Source organism: Taudactylus pleione, unplaced genomic scaffold, assembly GCF_031769625.1.
Source record: "Taudactylus pleione unplaced genomic scaffold, aTauple2 ptg000510l, whole genome shotgun sequence".
NCBI lineage: Eukaryota > Metazoa > Chordata > Amphibia > Anura > Myobatrachidae > Taudactylus > Taudactylus pleione.
The window spans coordinates 3,188,256-3,209,054 of NW_028284912.1; the positions used below are offsets into that span (position 1 = coordinate 3,188,256).

The 20,799-nt window shown below is 45.3% G+C and overlaps 1 protein-coding gene across 1 annotated transcript in view; it reads left to right on the forward strand.

Annotated features, from left to right (window-relative positions):
- Positions 1-1,316: 1,316 nt before the first annotated feature.
- The window catches only part of COLEC10 (collectin subfamily member 10), a 527,644-nt gene continuing 508,161 nt past the window's right edge, over positions 1,317-20,799 (forward strand). Inside the window, exon 1 of the mRNA XM_088450188.1 lies at positions 1,317-1,432. The gene's annotated coding sequence lies outside the window, so the exon portion shown is untranslated. The remainder of the gene's footprint in view (positions 1,433-20,799) is intronic.

Here is a 20,799-nt window from a genome sequence, read left to right on the forward strand (position 1 = left end):
CAAGATGGCGTCGCTGTGATTGAATTTTAAACTGAACTTGTCTTACTCAATTATTCAGCTTCGACACTCTTTCCACTGCTCTCACGATTCCCATTTGCTCTCTTCTTATGCTTTGCAATGTTATTTACAGTCTATTTCAATGTGTTTTGATATTTATCGGTTTTCATTTCTCTATATTCTTTTATTCTTTTAGATCAGTTTATTGCTATATATTTGCCTAAATGTTAATATACAATTCTGTATCTTTAGTTTTTGTATATTCCTGATTTTTTTTTTTGCCTATGCATGTATTGTTGTACTATTTTATTTTTGTAAACAATAAAAAATAGAAACATTTTCAACCAAATTTTATCTGCACCCTTTACCCAGATTTAATCCTAACCGATGTGGTAAATGAGGCCCAAATTATATATTTTTTTCAAAATAATGTTACTGTTAAGTTGCATACACACACGACGATGTTAGTAACCAACGATTTTAGTGAACAATTTTCAATCAGATTTTCCCTCGAAAAAGTGAACGAAAATCGTTCACTAAAAATTGTTGGTTACTAAAATAATGAACGATTTTCAAAAACGATGAACGATTTTTTAATCAAGCATACAGTGAATGGAAATCGTTCATCGTTTATCGTTCATTCTGCACAACACGAACGATTTTCTGAACGAAAATCGTTTGTTGGACAGTCAGAATGGACGATGGACTACAAACTACAAATGTGAACGCGCATGAACGATTATCGTTCATCGTTCACCTTAAAAAGATGAATGATTTTACAAACGATTTAACGATAACAACGTCGTTATAGTTAATTCGTTCAAAAAATCATTATAAATCGTTATGTGTGTACGCACCTTTAGAATTATTGATGCTGTGCAATTGGTTACAGCTAGGCTTTAGCTGCAAAGGACAGCGACGTAGATTAATTTACAACAATAATGTCAGAATGGGTGCCGCTCTGATTTACATCAAGCCTATTCATTTAGGATTATTTTATTTTATCTTCATATAATCAATAAATAATAACTAAAAAAAGAAAATTCAGATTTGCATCACCCTAAACATTCTCTACCTATTATACAGTAAATCCCCTCTTTTTATTTCCCCGTTGTCTAAGACAAGTATGCGACTTTCCACTTGCAAGTGAAATCCTAAACTCGTACATACTTTTACATTCCCCCTCTCTGCACAGACCTTCTCGTCTTTTGATAAAGTGAAGAACGGGTACAAGTGTGAAAATCCAGAACTCCAGGAAAATGGCTGAACATTTCTTTTTTTTTTTAAAGAATACATCTCTGCCAAACAATTTCTGCTAGTTTAACAAGTAACTGTTCTGCAAAATGAAAGGGGTCCTTTTCCGATCATCTGGCAAGCGTAAAGGTGTTGACTTTGCAAGAAGCTGAGTTTCGGGGCTGGAGCGGACAGCATAAAGGTCGGTATTTTAAAACTTTACAAACACTGAACAAATGCTGGGGAATGAAAACATAAAGTCAGTGGTGTTATAATATTGTGTATTTAATGTCATTTTCCATTCTGGATAACCAAAACGCACTCAAATACGTCTTTACGCTTCTGGTTTCGTAATAATCTTGGGAAGTTCCCATTACAGCCTAAGCCGCTTTAAAGGCTAAAGATTTTTCTCACTGTAAGAGACGGCAGATGTAAATCTATTTTATTTTGAAAAACAAAAAAACAAAAAAAAAATCTGCAAACTAATTGTTGTGTCTGAGGGTATTGATGTAACAAAACCACATTTCCTGTTTGTTGTGCTTGTGACTATTTGCACTCGTAAGGCTGTCAGAGATATACGAGTAGATATGGGAATTTCATATGTTCTGACGTTTGACTCATAACAAATACAGCGTATGAATCATAACTCAGCTCTCAGCAATGCTACATAATGTGTTCTAAACTAAACCTGACATAAATATCACATGTCTGAGCGTTATTCATTTCTTAAGAACCATCCATTTCTGATGAACAGAAAACAGCTGTATATGGAAAATAGTATATGGAAAGTGACCTCCTGTATATGCTATTTTTGATCCAGAAATATTTTCTGTTTTAGAACACGTTGGCGTTTACTTAGAAAGCACACTGCAAAATATCTGCCCCCCCCCAGTGTGGGCCGACGGCCTGCCCAGCACTCGTTGAGGTCCTATCCTCACTTAGAAGCAGCAAACTCTCAATGAAAGGGCACTTGGTAAATCTTTGATGCACAACCAATCAGATTCTAGCTATCATTTATCTGGTACATTCTATAAAATAATAGCAAGAATTTGATAGTTATGGGCAACTTCTCTACTGATTCTTTTTAGAAAGTTTGACACACCTCCTTCTTGGTACCATCCGATTTTAGTAAACTAAACCTTTCAATCTCCCGTTGTGTGTAAGTGAAGTTTTTACTACATTGCTCGGAATGTTACTGGAAGTGCGTGTGCTCGGAATGTTACTGGAAGTGCGTGTGCTCGGAATGTTACTGGAAGTGCGTGTGCTCGGAATGTTACTGGAAGTGCGTGTGCTCGGAATGTTACTGGAAGTGCGTGTGCTCGGAATGTTACTGGAAGTGCGTGTGCTCGGAATGTTACTGGAAGTGCGTGTGATCGGAATGTTACTGGAAGTGCGTGTGCTCGGAATGTTACTGGAAGTGCGTGTGCTCGGAATGTTACTGGAAGTGCGTGTGCTCGGAATGTTACTGGAAGTGCGTGTGCTCGGAATGTTACTGGAAGTGCGTGTGCCCGCCATAGTGCACACGTGATCATTCGGAATCTAGAAACTGGATACAAAAATAAAAATTCTAAACACAGTAAGTAATTACTCAACCAGCACTGATCATGAAGAATAGCAAGAGAATGTTTCTCTGCAACTGACATCCACCCTACATTCAGGTAAGAACTTCCAGCAGCGTCCCCCTCATAGGTTCACAATGTTAGAAAAACCAGAGGAGAGAGAAAACGCTGAAGTACAATATAATATATCATAATAATAAGCAATAAACAGGCTTTAAACATTGATGATGGAATCCCCCAGTGTTTAAAGGACAACAATTACCAGATAGGAGAAATAACTGATAACGGACAGTTCTTAAAGCGTTTTGGATCAAATTCAATGTGGCAGTGCTAGTCCCGGGTCCTGTACCGCTCACAGCTCAGTTCCCCCTTTCTGGCTAGTCCGATTGTCATCTGGATCCTCCATCAGAAACACCTACGTGTTCCGACCCTCCACGGGGGTATTTTTAATGGTCAGTCCGCAAAGTGAATGCCACTCCTGGTCCTAGCTCAACTTAAAAACCCCCTTCATCAAATCCCATAAGGCCGGGCACAGCTGATCACTATACATTCATCGGCAGGGCCAGATTAAGGTCTGTGGGGGCCCCTGGACAACAAGCTTGTGGGGGCCCCTATATACCACCTTTTCTTATCACCCTAGGAATTTTTTTTTCTATTCACCTTAATGCCTCCATTAGTAATGCCCACCATAGAAGTGTCCCTTAAGCAATGTCCCCAGTAGTAGTGCCCCTTATGCAGTCCCCCCAGTAATGGTCCCCCCAATGCAGTGCTCCTTATGCAGTGCCCCCTGTAGTAGCCCCCCCTATGCAGTGCCCCCTGTAGTAGTGCCCCTTATGCAGTGCCCCCAGTAGTGGTCCCCCCTATGCAGTGCCCCTTATATTTTGCCCCCAGTAGTGGTCCCCCCTATACAGTGCCCCAAGTAGTGGTCCCCTCTATGCGGTGCCCCCAGTAGTGGTCCCCGATATGCGGTGCCCCCAGTAGTGGCCCCTCCTATGCATTGCCCCCAGTAGTAGTCCCCCCTATGCATTGCCGCCAGTAGTAGTCCCCCCTATGCATTGCCCTCAGTAGTATTCCCCTCCTATGCATTGCCCTCAGTAGTAGTCCCCTCCCTACGCAGTGCCCACAGTAGTAGTCCCTCCGTATACAGTGCCCCCAGTAGTAGTCCCTCCCTATACAGTGCCCCCAGTAATAGTCCCCCCATGCAGTGTCCTTTATATAGTGCCTCCAGTAGTATTTCCACCTATGCATTGCCCCCAGTAGTAGTCCCCCCTATGCATTTCCCCTAGTAGTAGTATCCCCCAATACAGTGTCCCCAGTAGTAGTCCCCCCCTATGCATTGTCCCTAGTTGCACCCCCCTATACAGTGCCCCCAGCAGTAGCCCCTCCCTACGCAGTGCCCACAGTAGTAGTCCCTCCGTATACAGTGCCCCCAGTAGTAGTCCCTCCCTATACAGTGCCCCCAGTAATAGTCCCCCCATGCAGTGTCCTTTATATAGTGCCTCCAGTAGTATTTCCACCTATGCATTGCCCCCAGTAGTAGTCCCCCCTATGCATTTCCCCTAGTAGTAGTATCCCCCAATACAGTGTCCCCAGTAGTAGTCCCCCCCTATGCATTGTCCCTAGTTGCACCCCCCTATACAGTGACCCCTGTAGCAGCCCCCTATACAGTGACCCCTGTAGCAGCCCCTCTATACAGTGACGGTGCCCCTTATCACACACGCACAAAAAAACAACAACTTACCTAATGCCCGCTCCTGACGCGATCGCCGCTGTCCGCTCCGAGAGCCGGTTCTTCTCCTGCGGGGGAGCCGGAAGGCGGAGCTCATGAGTGAGCTCCAGCCGGCTCCCTCAGTTGAAGCAGCAGCCAATGAGAGTCTGTGTGACTCTAATCTGCTGCTGTAACATACATACAGCTGCCGCTGGCGGCTTTGTGTATGTCACTGTGTAGTGTGGCCGCGCTCCCTGTGCGGTCTACACTACACTAGCCTACACTAGCGCGGTTGACACTAGCGGCAGGTGCAAACAGCGGCCACTAGTGGGGGCCCCTCCATGTGTGGGGCCCAGGGATGACCGCCCCTATCGCCCCCCCCCCTTAATCCATCCCTGTTCATCGGAATCGGACCTTAGCACGGCGGATAAAATACAGACGCGGGAAGGCCGGCAGATCGAGATCGCAACAGGGTAAGTATTAACCCTTTCCCTCTCCCCCTCCCCTAACCCTCCCATAGTGGTACCCAACCCTAACTGCCTCCCTAGTGCCTAAGCCTAACCTCCCCAAGGGGTGCCTAAACCTAAACCCCCCTTCCCCGCACCCTAAACCTAACCCTCCCAGGGGGGTGCAACATAGCCTCCCACTGGTGGTGCCTGACGCTAACCCCCCCTTCCCCTAGCCTAAGCCTAACCCTCCCAGTGAGGTGCCAGTGAGGTGCCTAACCCGAAGTCCCCCCGGGAGTTCCTAAACCTAACCCTCCCCTCCACCCCGCGGCTAACAGCTCCAGGTGCCCGGTTTACCTACGTTCGGTAGGCCGGGCGTCAGGATTTCTGCATGGGGCTAATGATAGGTGTCTGTATTTAGACGCCTATCATTAGTCCCATGCTGGGCTTTCACTGTCGGGAAGCCAGCGGTCGGCATTTCGACGGCTGGCTTCCTTACTACATCCCCATTCATCAACTACAAGTCCATTGATCTTTGCTGTGTCCAGCCAATCAGCATCAGCCCCCATGATTCTACTTTCGGTGTTGCTATGGTAACTAATGTAGTTTACTAACATCTCTCGTTTTCATAATCAGAAGTATTGCATCACTGTAAGTTGCGTACATTAATTTACATCCTTCCCCGCTCTCAATAGGCGGTAGCGCGTGTGCCATCCCGTTGTTATCTATTTATCATTCCAGCAGCATGTACAGGTGGATGTCACTGTGATATAAAGTCACATCTGGGGCGGGATGCACTAATAATTACCGCCAGTCACCGCAATTGTACAGATCGCATATGCACTAAAATGCGACCTGTACAGCAAAGGACAGCTCTTCCGATAAGACCTGCCCTTTGTGATCCCTGCCGCCATGTGGACTTCCGGGTTTATGACCCGGGAGTCCATCTGCGCATGCGCAGAGATACGAGGCGGCCGCGGGGCATGTTGGGAGGGATCCGATCGGATCCCTCATAGCAGCACAATGCGGTAGAAGCCCATAGGCTTCTATGGGGTAACACCAGTAAAAGCTGGCGTTACCCTCCGCATCGCAGCCCGGCGGCCAGCTGTTTGATGCATACGGAAAATGCAGTAAACAGGGGTTTTACCGCATTTTCCGTTTAGTGCATCCCGGCCCTGGTCTGTATCCGGAGAGTGGAGAGGTATAAACAAAGTTTCTTTCTCTGCAATTACCAACTGGGTATTTGTGATGTTCAATAGTTCCCCGCTTGGCAACATCATGAAGACGCAGGACTCCACATCTTACGTATATGTTGTATATCGTGGAGATGTCAGCATTTAATATACAATGGATCAGTGGTACTTCTAGGAAAGGCCAGGACCTGCTGCATAAGGACTTCACGTTTACCTCAATAGATATAAAGTAGAAAACTTAAAACATGAACAAATTTAAATATATAATAAGAGTATCCAACTTTGTGCAGCGCAAAAGAAAGTGCATAGGTGCCAAAGTGCAAATAGAGCGGTATAAACATTGGGCAAATAAGTTAGTTATAAAAACCATTTTCTCTCGAAATTGGAGATTTAGGACCCCATTCAGAGTCGGTCGTTGCGGCCGCATGGTCGTACGGGAAAAGGGGCCGGATATGCAAATGATGCACTCTCAAGTTGCGTCCTTAAGATCGGATCGGTAGCTGGCCGACCAAGGGGAGGATGCGGCCGTAAGACAAAAAATACGCCCCCTTCTCGTACGCATTACACGTCATAGAAAAATAAACAGATGGAAATTGCGCTCCTTCCAGGACAAGAACAAATTATATGTTATACCATACAGGAATGAATAATGTCCACCAAAGTCCCAATAGTTAATTTTCTTCAATAAAAAAAATTGAGATTCTCCTTCTCCACGTTGCCTTTGGGATACCTCTGTCTTAGTAGACCTCAAAAAAGAACACAGGAAATATTCCACATAGCGTAATACTGTTTAATCACCACAAACAAGCAAATATTTGTGCACTTCTAGGGGTGAGTGATCCTGCGTACCAGAGCAAGGCAAAACATATGCATATCACAAGTAGGTACGTTCTCTAGTATTCCCTCCAGGCCTGGATACCTCTACTCGGATATGTTGTTATGATTCCTCTCCTCTGGTCCTGCAGTGATTCCCCCCCTTCACCGACACGTTTCGACCATCAACAGTCTTCCTCAAGGTGATATTACCCCTCTCTCCCTACCCCCTTTTTATATCCTTAACAAACAGGAAATGAGGGGGGAGGGTAGTGCACACAATAAAACAAATTCTCATAAAAACATCACTTATTCCTAACAAACATACACTTTATGTATTACCATAAAATTTCTTATAAACGATGTATAAAAAATATGTATAAACATATAATAAAAACTTTAAAACATCCTACTTCCGGCCCGGAGTTATCAGTGTCACTTCCGGTTTCCCCTTTAAAAAGACTCCCATCCACCTTTATTACATATGCCCCGGAGCTGTTTTCACTTCCGGTTAAATTTGTGCATCCCATCTGGAACGCAGGAGCCGGATAGAGCCCACACCTCCGTTCCGTCATCACTGTGCACCTTTCACTATACGTGACACACAGCGGCCGGACGGAACTCACAACCTCTCCGACATTAATGGGACATAAATCACTTTCGGGTTCCCTTCTGCGTTCCACGGAGCCAGATAGAATTAGACTCTCTTCCGGTTTCTTCTGCGTTCCACCTGGAACGCAAACCCCAGACAACAGGGACTGCTCCCTCTCCTATATCCTCATTGGTGTCACATAAATAAATGAATATAAATTACTGATTCCTTATAATACATAAAAAGATTTAAGTATTAATATAAAAATCTGATAAGGCCCCCGGGGCTGGTCTGGCTGGGCCCCCTCATGGCATCACCACTTAATACACATAGGCCCTCATTCAGAGCCGTACGCTCTGAGCAGAGCGCACGCTCTGAATGAGGGCCGGCCTCCATGAAAATGGAGTGTCCTCCTGGACGCTCGTATAGCTGTGGGTCACCACCCACAGGCTATACGAGCGTGCATTTTGATGGCCGCGATGGTCGTGACCATCGCGACCATCGAAATTGCGAGCCGGAGCCTGCGGTTGAGGTTTTCAACCGCAAGCTCCGAAGTGATTTTGGCTCTATCAGAGCCAAAATCACTCCCACTGACATCACTAGTGATGTCAGTGGGCCGGCTTCTGACGGGAGGCGTTCCCGTGGGAACGCCCCCATCAGGGAGGCACGCCCCCGGCACGCCTACCAAAGGGGGCGTGCTGTCAATCAACATCGACAGCACGCCCCCTTTGATCAGACACAACGAGCGAAGGACTTTCCTTCGCTCATCGCATCTGGCGCATGCGCACGACGGAGCTCCCTCCGTCGTGTGCATGCTCAGTCCATAACATCGACCCACTTGCGAGTGGACAGCCGCTCGCGAGTGGGTCTGAATCAGGCCCATAGTTGCTTCTTACATCACATATTATGTTTGTATTTTTTTCATGTAATAATTCACATATATTTTAACCCCTTTTTCCAACACTCATTAATTAGTCTTACACACCTATACTTTACACTGCACTGTCACTCTTTTTCCATTTTTCGTGTGATGCCCTGGGGGGGTCCTGGGCTGGACGTTTTTCGGGGTGCACTGCGCCCCGGATGTGAACCCCTTAGTGTTAGGGACTGCTAGTGACAGAGAAGCCGTGACGTGGCCTAGCAGCTTCCCATGTATTTGCAAATGCATGCAACTAATATCTCTGATTTCTATGACCATATAGTTTTCATACATTGTTGCAGGTACTATTCAGTGTGCTGAGGAACAATAGGGGGTTAAACCCCCCTCCTTTTTCTACTTAGTATGACCCCTCCCTTTCATGCACCTGATTAGTGCTGCTAGATTGATTGAGCAGCAGCCATTTTTTGTCTACTTGTGATATGCATATGTTTTGCCTTGCTCTGGTACGCAGGATCACTCACCCCTAGAAGTGCACAAATATTTGCTTGTTTGTGGTGATTAAACAGTATTACGCTATATTTCCTGTGTTCTTTTTTGAGGTCTACTAAGACAGAGGTATCCCAAAGGGAACGTGGAGAAGGAGAATCTCAAATTTTTTTATTGAAGAAAATTAACTATTGGGACTTTGGTGGACATTATTCATTCCTGTATGGTATAACATATAATTTGTTCTTGTCTCGGAAGGAGCGCAATTTCCATCTGTTTATTTTTCTATTTGTATTTAGTATTGGTGATACTATTGGGATAATTTGCTGCGCCTGTTATTGTGCGCAATAGGGATTATAATATTATCGTGCATTACACGTCATCTCCGGCCATATAAGGATTAATCGAGACTATCGGTAACCATCGGAACTGGTCGTAGAGCTTAAGGTTGACCATACCCTCTCTTAAGCACTACGATCAGGTCAGTGTACAAACCACCCATGTCACGTGTGCCATGACACTACTTTGTTAATTATGCACTCCCATAAAACGCCGTTCGCATAATTAGGCACGCCTGCGTTCGGATCTCCACTCCCCCGTTTTCAAGCACCTTCCCCTGTTACCACCCACAAACGCCTCATTCTGTCACTCAAACTACCGACCTGGCTATGTTCAAGGAGAGAGAAATTTCTGATCGTAGCAGCTAGTTTGCGCACGCACATTGCGAACTTTACACATGCGCAGTTTAGCAAACATCGGTGGCGTACGACCATGCGGCCACAACGACCAACTCTGAATGAGGTCCTTAGTCCTCCCGGTTTGAAAGTGCCAAAGTCAAAAATACTTTTCATTTCTGCCTTGGCCAGCTGGCTAGCCAGATCTCTTTGGCGCCAGTACCCTTCAATGTGTTGTAACCCCATAAAACATTTTAATCCAGATACATTGCCACCATGATGATGTTTAAAATGATTGGACAGTGCATGGGTCTCCAGAGTGCTCTTGATAGTTCTTAAATGTTATTCCATGCGCACTTTTAGGGATCTAGAGGTGCGCCCATTATAAAACAACCCACAGGTACATTCTCTTGCATATATTACACTCTTTGTGTTGCAACTTGCAAGCAATAAAATTATTAATCAAAAAAGTTTTGCCATTAATTACAACTTACAATTTTGCTGCTACCATTGCTATTGATCTCACCTACATCCTATTCATACCCACAACGGTAGAAACCTTTAAACTTAATAGTAGAAGTGGACTTAGGACCTGATTCAGACCCATTTGCTAGATGCGATCGCTTGCTCCAAGCGTATGGAAATTCGGCTAAGTGACGTCAGGGCAGCTGCTCGCAGGGCAAGTCATAAGCACTCCCACTTTTGGTGAGCGATCACTTTTTGTTTGTAGATGCCCACCAGCCTGTCTTAAGATGCCCACTTGCATAAGTCATCTCCAGGAAGTGGATGAAACCATTGGTACATCGAGCACCATCGGATGCGATCGCAGCGTTTGAGGTTGACTATACCCTGCCGCAAGCACTGTGAACACTTTAGTGTATATTTCTAGCAAGTGACGTGTCCTATGACGCTGCCTGTTAATTATGCACGCCTTTGAAATGGCGTTACAAATCTCAGGCATGCCTGCGTTCGCACCTCCACTCCCCCGTTTCCAGTGGCCAGCCCCTGTTACCACCCACAAATGGCTTGACCTGTCACTCATTCAGCTGGGCTGCCTCTGCTTTGCAAGCGAGAGTTTCCCCATCTCTTGTTCTAGTTTGCGCACACGCAATACGAAGCATACGCATGCGCACATTGAAAAACATTGCTCGCTGCGAGAGAGAGCTTGGTAGCGAACGGGTCTGAATCAGGCCCTTAGTCATGGGTAAAGCACTAGTGTCTAAGTTAGAACTTATGTTGGGGGCTCTTCTGCATATACATTTTGGCTTCTTTGGAAATAGATGCCCAATAATTGGATCTTTTTGTAAGATCCCCCAATGTTTACATCTTTCCAAGTGTTTATACTAACTGTTATAAGTAGTAATGAAATTGGTTGTTTTGGCCACTTCTCCTGTTTTCTTTTCCAACAAGTTTTCCCTTGGAATTTCTTTAACTTCCTCTACCACCCTATCTATTGCATCTGGTGAATAACCTGATGTTACAAATTTGGTGTGCATCTTTCTGGCTTGAGTTTCATAGGTTCTTGCTTTAGTGCAATTATGCCTTAGCCTTCTTAGCTATCCCCTGGAAAAGACTGTAACCAATTAAGGTGATGATAGCTGTCAGTCCTAATATATGCATGTGAATCTTTGGGCTTGGTAAAATTCAGAGTATGTATTCTGTCATTTTCAATAAAAACAGACACATCTAAAAAATTAACCATCTGATTACTACTGGTAAAAGAAAAGGTAATATTCAATAGATTCATATTATGATACGTATGAAACTCCTCTAAAAGTTCAGACCCTCCTCTCCAGATAAAAAAAGACATCATCAATATATCTAGACCAGGACACCAGGTTCACTCAGAAGAGGCATCTCTGTTGGTGAAGGGGTGAGAAAACCTTCATTTAGTATCTCACTAGACTGGCTGCTTTTCAATTGATGCACACCTGGGCACTCATCACTTGTGTTTTTACAAAAATAAAAATTGTTTAATCAGTTGGTGAAAGCAAATAAGAACACACCAGCCTCTGGTTAATTTGTCCTAACAATCTCACAACTAGTTTCATATTTTAAACACATTAAGCAGTATCCAATTAGCATAGCTAAAGTAGCTCTGCTAATAGATCATCGCAGAGCTATCTAATTTTCCCCAAAGTGACCCCCAGATGCCGGCGCTTATCGTGGGTTTTTCGATGACCTGATGTGACCCAAAAAACAATCCATGAAAAGTGCATTTTTTCACCATCACAATGGTGAAAACACATAGGTCCGTGAGCTTATCACGGATCCTATTTGTTTTATGTCGAAATATCTTAATTGTTCCAATCCTCCTCAAATCAGTATATCGGATGATATATCATCTAATGTCTACCCAGCCTAAGCTGCCTAAAGTTCACTTGCTGATAGTGAAATTCATAGATTTTGATCCACTATCTTTTCCTGAAGCAAAAATATACATTTTAATTCTTAAAGTAGAAAGGATGGATTTAAAATCTACAAATATGCACAAATGAAGGTGCGCAGGAATATCAGAAACTGCTCTTTGTAATAAACTTCATATCCTTATAAGTACTGTATATACACGGTATTTAAATAAAACACTGGATCTGCCCATTAAGGAGGAATTGTTATTATTATATATGGATCTTGTAAATCATTGAGTCTGTTGTGATAGCCAGGAGATGTCTATTTAAAAATGTTGTCCATTGTTTCTTTGAAGAATGTTTATAGAAATTCTGCTCCATCTTATAGCTGTCTTCAAACAGTTTATATTAATGTATTATTATTATGTTAGCCTCAGGTGAGTGTGATCTTCTACGCTGTGCTTAACAGACTGGATTAAACAGATTAATTCATATTAATTATTTGGCATTGCCAGATCATGGCACCAGACCGAGTCTAAACCACAGTGTCAGGGTAAGTTTAAAATTACAATGAGGCATTTTAAAATTATAGAATAACAGTTTAATAGCAATGTGTTTGATATACATACATTATGTTCATAGTTACAGTAACACTAAAGAATATATTTTTTTAATTTCTTTTTTTTAAAGCTTCAACATTTTCTATACTACATTATACATGTAAAGGTATTGAATGTTACATGACCATTGAGTTTAATCTTTCATCCTCATAAGCTTCAGCTGATCCAACTTGGTTTTGCCTTTTAAAAAACTAAAATGTTGCACTAAATTCCAAATCAGAGGACTCTCCTCATGCCTGTGTGACTGACATCTCTCTCCTCATAATCCTCTGTAGGAATGCTCCTCACAGTGACTATAGGAAGAGGGGATCAGTGATTATGTCTGTGACTGACATCCCTCTCCTCACAGTGACTATAGCAGGAAATGATCAGTGATTATGTCTGTGACTATAGGAGGTGGCAATCCATGTTCATGTCTGTGACTGACATCCCCCCTCATAACCCTCTGTATGAAAGCTCCTCACAGTGACTATAGTAGGAAACAATCAGTGATCATGTCTGTCTGACTGACATCCCTCTCTTCATAACCCTCTATAGGAATGCTCCTCACAGTGACTATAGGAGGAGGCAATCAGTGATCATGTCTGTGACTGACATCCCTCTCTTCATAACCCTCTGTATGAAAGCTCCTCACAGTGACTATGGGCTCTATTTATTAACATTATTTTTACATAAAATAAAGTGAAAAGGGGTGTTTTCACACCCTTTTCATATTATTTTAGTATCACCTACAGTTACTAAAGGGCAATTGGAGTAGAATTCGTAAAACTCTACTCCAACCCCTAAGTAATAAGTATCACTTATGTTTAGTAAGCAGATCGCATTTCCCTGGAGGTGGTGTTATCCAGGGTCTCCCCCGGTTACCGGACTCCTGCTCCACTCAGACGGGGAGAGCAGAGCCCAGAGCCGGTCCCAGTAATCAGCTGTGTGGTCTAAACAGACCACACATTGATTCACAGTAAAAAAAAAAGTAGAAAAAAATCAAACTTACCTGACTCCAGGGACCGGAGTTCGGGGCTCCGGTGATGTCCTCTCTCTGGTCAGCTGGTCTCCCATGCTGCACTGCCGCCCGGTCGTCACCTGACAGGGTTCCAGTGCAGTATGGGATGTCAGCTGACCAGAGGATATGGAGGACATCACCGGAGCCCGGATCATTCAGGTAAGTGTAATTAAGAGAGAGGGGGGATCGCGGCGGGTTTGTAATCACGGGGGCGGGGCTTGGTGAAGGGGCGGGGTTTAGCGCTGGGGGGTAGCAGCGGTGGCCGGCCGGCGCATGCGCGGGGCACTTGTCACAGTATTTTTGCAAAAATACAGTTACTACTGTGCGTAGGGGATTTGCAGGGACAGAGCTTTCTCGCAAGCTCTGTTCCTGCAAGGGATTTGTAGTAAATCCCTGTGATATTGCCTGAATTCACAATGCGAATTCAGGCCCTGATTCAGAGCCGGATGCTCTGACCAGAGCGCTCGCTCTGAATCAGGGCCCTCCTCCATTAAAATGGAGCGTCCTCCTGGACACTCGTATAGCTGTGGGTCACCACCCACAGCATATACGAGCGTTCAAAAAGATGGTCGTGATGGTCTTGACCATCGCGACCATCGGACTTGCGATGGAAACCCTGCGGTAGGGTTTCCCAGCCACAAGCCCTGGAGTGATTTTGGCTCTATCAGAGCCAAAATCACTCCCACTGACATCACTAGTGATGTCAGTGGGGCCGGCTTCAGACGGTAGGCGTTCCCATAGGAACGCCTCCGTCTGGCAGGCACGCACCATCGACAGCACCAATGTCAGTCACCATCGACAGCACGCCCCCTTTGGTGCGAGACCCGGAGCGACAGCTTGGTGGTCGCAGTCCGGGTCTTGCGCATGCGCACGATGGAGCACCCTCCTTCGTGTGCATGCGCAGTGGGGAACATCGACCCACTTGCGAGCATACTGTCGCTTGCGAGTGGGTCTGAATGACCCCCTCAGTCGATAATATCACACTACAATCTGCATTACCAATGTGGATTGTAGTAAATAGAGCCCTATAGGAGGAAACGATCAGTGATCATGTCTGTGACTGACATCCCTCTCTTCATAAGCCTCTGTAGGAATGCTCCTCACAGTGACTATAGGAGGAGACGATCAGTGATCATGTCTGTGACTGACATCTCAGCTGCAAGTGTTTTCTATATACACTCTCTAGAACTGTTTCTATAGCACTTAAGCTGGCCATCCACTATACAATTATCTGTCAGATATCTGTCCAATCTGGCTGGTTGGAATGAAAATCTGGTAATGTATGGGAGCAAATGACAATCGATTATATGGTTTTAAACTAGGGATGTGCAGGCTCAGATAGGTTCGAGTTTCCACGCCGAATTCGGATTTTTCCCTCTAAAAAAACGGATCTCAGAAAGAGGCAAAACGTCATCTTGCATGGACAAACATCATCATTCCTGGGCAACGAGCCTGCACATCCCTATTTTCAACACTGCAAAACAGACAAAAACGATTGTTCAAATTAGTTACATTTGTTTTATTTAACCATTTTGGCTGAACGGCCATTTTCTGTCTGTTTTCCAGTGTTTGTGAACAAATGTTCGATTGTCATTTGCTCCCATACATTACCAGAATTTCATTCCAACCAGCCAGATTAGACAGATATCTGACAGATAATTGTATAGTGTATGCCCAGAGTTACCTGTTATGAAGAGCCTTCTAACACCTGGGAGGGGGTTCTTGCATGATTTACAGCAAAAGAACATAATTTGTGCCATTTCCCTTTAAATGTATTTAGCAGAATTTAGAATGTTGGGAAAACTAAAACGAGCTCTGGATGTTTTTCCCAGATACCAGGAGATGTAGCCAAAGTCTTTAACATGTCAGCGGACACCCAGCACTTTCATCTTTATTTAGTTCGGCTTGCAGGGAGTTCCCTCCGGTGGTCAACAGTAAATTGCTTTGGTTTTTCAAGGCCAAGGTCCACAAGCCAGAGGTATTACCGCAGCTTGTAACTAAAAGTGTAACCTCAGTCCTTTATATATAAAGTATAAAGCATCGCTCTGCATCCAAAAACACTCGTTTTTCCCTCTCTTAGATCCTGTGCCCTCCATTACTGGGCTGATGAATTTAATGACTGTCATAATGAAGCTCATTTTGTTAGCAAAACCAGACATCATGTTGTAATATAACAATGCAGAATAGCTCAGTCTCTCACGATTAATATGCCATAAAGGATGCAGCATATTGCAGTAAGCTGGGAGCAAAAAAAAGAAATGATTCATTTAATGAAAGGTGTGGTTTTAAAGTGGGAGGAGTCTGGTTAACTTATTTACACAGAGCGACTCTTGAGGCTTTTAATGTCTCTCATAATGAAACTAATTTGGTCGGCAAAACCTGACAAATTTTTTTAAATACTGTGCAACAAAACTGTTATGCCCACAGCGAGTTGTTTGTTTGTGCACACACAGGGACTGGTTTGTGAAGCCAAAAAGGACGGAGACGCTTTAGTCCTGCCATACTCCCCCAATTGCACAAGGAGTAGGATGGCAAGGTTTGTGGACGGGCAGAAGTTTTCAGAGGGTGAGGGGAGGAGAATGAGGTTCTTCTCTGCGGTATAAGCCCACTGCTTCAACCACCTCCGGGGATCACTGTGAAAATGAAGATGATAGAGATGAGATATAGGGGGGTGCATAGGGTGCATTTTTAGGGTTGGCCTTGCTGTTTGGAGGGGCACACGCCTCATTCCACAAAATAGATTTGTTTACCATCTCTAATCCTTTAAAGTTTAACTTTCTGAAAGGCATGCTCTAAAGTGGCACACCACCCAACTCTTGCACTGGCACAGGCTGCACACAAAAAAGGGTATGGACATGCCCCGTGACATGCCCCGTGCTGTGTGATATTGATGGGGGGGGGTGACGCCACCTGTTCCTCATCACAATGGGGGTGCAAGCCCAACGCTCCGACAGCCGCTGAGCTGCAGAGCAGCAGTGACAGGGTGCCAACCCAACTGCACACTTCCTTCCCCGGTAATATCGCAGCCCGTGGGTGGGACGACAGGATCGTGCATGAATCGAGAGATTGTCCCACATCATTAGGACGGTTGGGAGATTTGAAGTGGTAGGTAGTTGGATCCTAGAGATTTCTGCATTTCTAGGATCACTTATTATTAATAATAATAATAATAATAATAATAATAATAATAATAATAATAATAACATTTATTTATATGCAGCTAGCATAATCTGTAGTGCTTTACATTTGGGAACACTGTAATAAAACAAGACTAGGGAGTAACTTTACTAAGAATTGAGTCTGGTCGGGTTAGCAATCTCTTTAGAGTTTGGGCAGTTTTTTCCACTCGTAAGTTTACTAATGTAAAACTTGGGAGATCTCCTTTGCTAAGAGAAAATACTGGAGAGTTAGCAAACTCTCTTCAATTCACCATCGGCTAAACTCGAAAACCTTTTCACTAGTGAAGATAGAATTCGGGAATTCACCAAGCAGAGAGTTTGTAAACTCTCATGAGAAGGGACAACTCTCCTGTAAACATTCGTGAAATAAATTCACCTGCCTGTGATCTGCGAGTTTGGCACAAACATACACAGATCACTGTGATCCATGTATGTTTCTGCCTGTAAATAGCAAAAAAAATGTAACTTTAAAAAAAAAAAAAAAAAATACAGAGGGTCCCCCCTCCAAAAGCCTAACCAGCCCTGGACTTATCAGCCTGTCCTGGTACCTAAAATTATGGGGAACAAAACGAGTAGGGTTCCACGGCAATTTAGGTACCAGCACCAGGATTCAGGGCCAGTCCTGGTTTTAAATATAGGGGGGGAAAAATTGTGTAGGGGTCCCCCTATATTTAAAACCAGCAACGGACCCAAAATGACCGGGTGTAATGCCACAGCCCAGAGACCCTAATACCGGGTGTCCAGAGTCAAAGCATTATTACCCCAAGTCGCTCAGGCCAACCCGGGGATCTACAATAAAGCTTTAGTTTCTACGGTGTGTGAGTGATGTGGTTGTTTAACTATTTATTTTACAGTGGAGATACAGGTGCCGGACGCCTGCTGGCACTTGTAGTTCCACAAGTGCCAAAGGACAGGCATGCTGGCACCTGTAGTTCCACTTTATTACCCCTGTACCCACCACCCCAGGGGTGCGGGGAAGAGCCTCAGGCTTCAGACCAAGCCTGGGGTTCAGGAGAGGGGAGACCCTTTTTTGGGGGTGAGTAACCTCGTTCAAAACGTGCTACTCGGGGGAGATATCTCGTTCTGCTTCACCATCGGACATCTCACTCTCAGCTAAACTCACTTCTTGATAAATTTGAGAGTTTCAGCAAAGCTAATCGAGATAAAAAAAAGTGCAAACTCGACCAGACTCGATTCTTAGTAAATTTTCCCCTAGTTGTTAACAGACAGACAAAGAGGTAAGAGGGCCCTGCTCGCAAGGTTACACTTATGGGGAATATACTTACTATATGGAAATATGAACTTGATCCATGAGGTTAAGTGCTACATCAAGATCCAGCCATACTGCAATCTTGGCAGCAATTTTGGCCTGTAATCAAAGGGTTGTTTGAGTATGGAAGAATACATGTAAATTTTGTTTAAACTGTGTAGAGGGGAGGCAATAGGATAGAGTAACTTAGGGATGTTATCATTTGTAGACTTGTCTCCCAAGTGCAGAGATTAAGGGGTCTATTTATTAAGTCATGAATACAGATAAAGTGAACGGTGATAAGGTACCAGCCAATCAGCTCCTAACTGCCATGTCACAGGGTGTGTTTGAAAAATGAAAGTTAGGAGCTGGTTGGCTGGTACTTTATCTCTGTTAACGTTATTTCCATCCAAGGCTTAGTAAATAGACCCCTAGAAGTGCACCTGGCAGGCTGTCTAGGAGCAGAGGTGCAAACTAAAACCAAAGCATACAGTTGTGCACATCCTGTGCAGTTCGTACGTTTCCTAATTTCAGAGCTCCCCTGAGCAACCGGCGCCACCAACAGGCAGAGAAAACCATTAACCGCCTGAAATGAACGTCTTTGTTAAAGTTAAGCTACTTCCAATTTGATATAAAGAACCCATTCAGCAGAGGGATCATTGACTAGTTGCTGATATAAACCAGTTGTAAAATCTGTTGTCTAATATTTGTGAGGTAATGGAACATTGTCCGCCTCTCAAGGGGCATCAGTGTATGGTCTCCTAGGCTCTAGAATTCCCAACGTTTTAATGTTGTCCAACTTTTCAGCACTTAGGCCCAGGGGAAAGCAGGAAGGAATGGACAGAGCTGCCACATGCAGAGCCGTAACTAGACTTTTTGGTGCCCTGTGCCAGAGAGAGCATTGGTGCCCCCCCCCCCATTTTTTAAATAGGAATATAAGATAGTGCACCTGACAAAGGGCCATGACCTCATGGGGAAGGGCCAGGGAAGAGATAGGGAAGGTCAGGAGATGCTGGGGATATAAAAAGAGGAAGCTACAAATGAGAATGATAATAAACTTGAAAAGTGACAGGCCCAAACAGTGCCCCCTGCCCTGCAGTGCCCTGTCCCATGGCACTGGTCGTACTACCCTAGTTACGGCCAAAGGAGTAGCGTGTAGCCAGGGTGCCTGGAGCACGTGCATGCTACTGCGCCCCCCTCCCTCAAGTGTTCCAGGGAGGAGGCGGGTCCATATGGGATTAACGTAAAGTAAAAATAAAGATTAGGGGCAGCCCCTGGTAGTGGTGCCCATATGCAGTGCCCTCTGTGTCCCAGGAGAGGACCCCCTTATGCAGGCCTCCAGTAGTGCCCCCAGTAGTGATCCCCCCTATGCAGTGCCCCTTATACAGTGCCCCCAGTAGTGGTCCCCCCTGTGTAATGCCCCTTGTGCCCCAGTAGTAAGCCCCTTATTTAGTGCCTCCAGTAGTGGTAACCCATATGCAGTGCCCCTTATATAGTGCCCCCAGTAGCAGTCCCCCCCATGCAGTGCCCCCAATATTGGTAACCCTTATGCAGTGCCCATTAAATAGTGCATAACTTGTAGTCCCCCCCATGCAGTACCCCCTGTATTGTTCTTTATATAGAGCCCCCAGTGGTAGTCCCCTCCCCCCTATGCAGTGCCCCTAGTAGTAGTCCCCTCCGCTTGTAGTGCCCCTAGTAGTAGTCCCCCCCTTGTAGTGCCCCTAGTAGTAGTCTCCCCCTTGTAGTGCCTCCAGTAGTAATCCCCCCCTTGTGGTGCCCCAGTAGTAGTCCCCTCCTTGAAGTGCCCCCTAGTAGTAGTCCCCACTAGTGGTCTGCCCCCCTTGTAGTGCCCCCACTAGTAGTCACCACCCCTTGTAGTGCCCCTAGTAGTAGTCCGCTCCCCTTGTAGTGCCCCTAGTAGTAGTCCCCCCTTGTAGTTCCCCCAGTAGTAGTCCCCCCTTGTAGTGCACCCTGTAGTAGTCCCCCCTTGTAGTGCCCCCAGTAGTGGTCCCCCCTTGTAGTGCAACCAGTAGTAGTCCCCTCCCCTTGTAGTGCCCCTAGTAGTAGTCCCCTCCCCTTGTAGTGCCCCCAGTAGTAGTCCCCTCCCCTTGTAGTGCCCCTAGTAGTAGTCATCCCCCCAGTAGTGGTCTCCCCTTTGTAGTGCCACCAGTAGTGGCCCCTCCCCTTGCAGTGCCCCCAGTTGTAGTCCCCCCAGTTGTAGCCCCCCCTTGAAGTGCCCCCAGTAGTAGTCCCCAGTAGTAGTCCCCCCCTTGTAGTGCCCCCAGTAGTAGTCCCCAGTAGTGGTCACCCCCCTTTTAGTGCCCCTATTAGTAGTCGGCCCCCTTGTTGGGCCCCAAGTAGTGGTCTCCACCTTGTAGTGTCACCAGCAGCAGCCCCTCCCCCCCTGTAGACACACATAATTAAAAAAAGAAAAACACTTACCTTAATCCCTGCTCCCGCCGTCGCCATCCGCTCGTCTGTCTGTTCTCCCAGGCTAACCCGCTCTGCATTATGGGAGAGACGTCGTGACGTCTCTCCCATTACCCACTGTAGGAGCTGGAAGATGGAGCCGCTCCGGCAGTGGGCGCAGCAGCAGTCAGTGGGAGTCTGGCAGACTCTCATTGGCTGCTAATTAAAACAAACACACAGCTGCTGGCGCTGGCAGCTGTGTGTTTGTCAGTCATTGTGTAGTGCTGACCGAACTCCGTCTGGTCAGCGCTACACGCGCGGTGCAGCTGTGTCACATCGGCCATAAACCTTCAATGATTTTGAGTTAAATTGTTTTTAATTTACAGATCATGTTTCATGTATATTGTCACCTC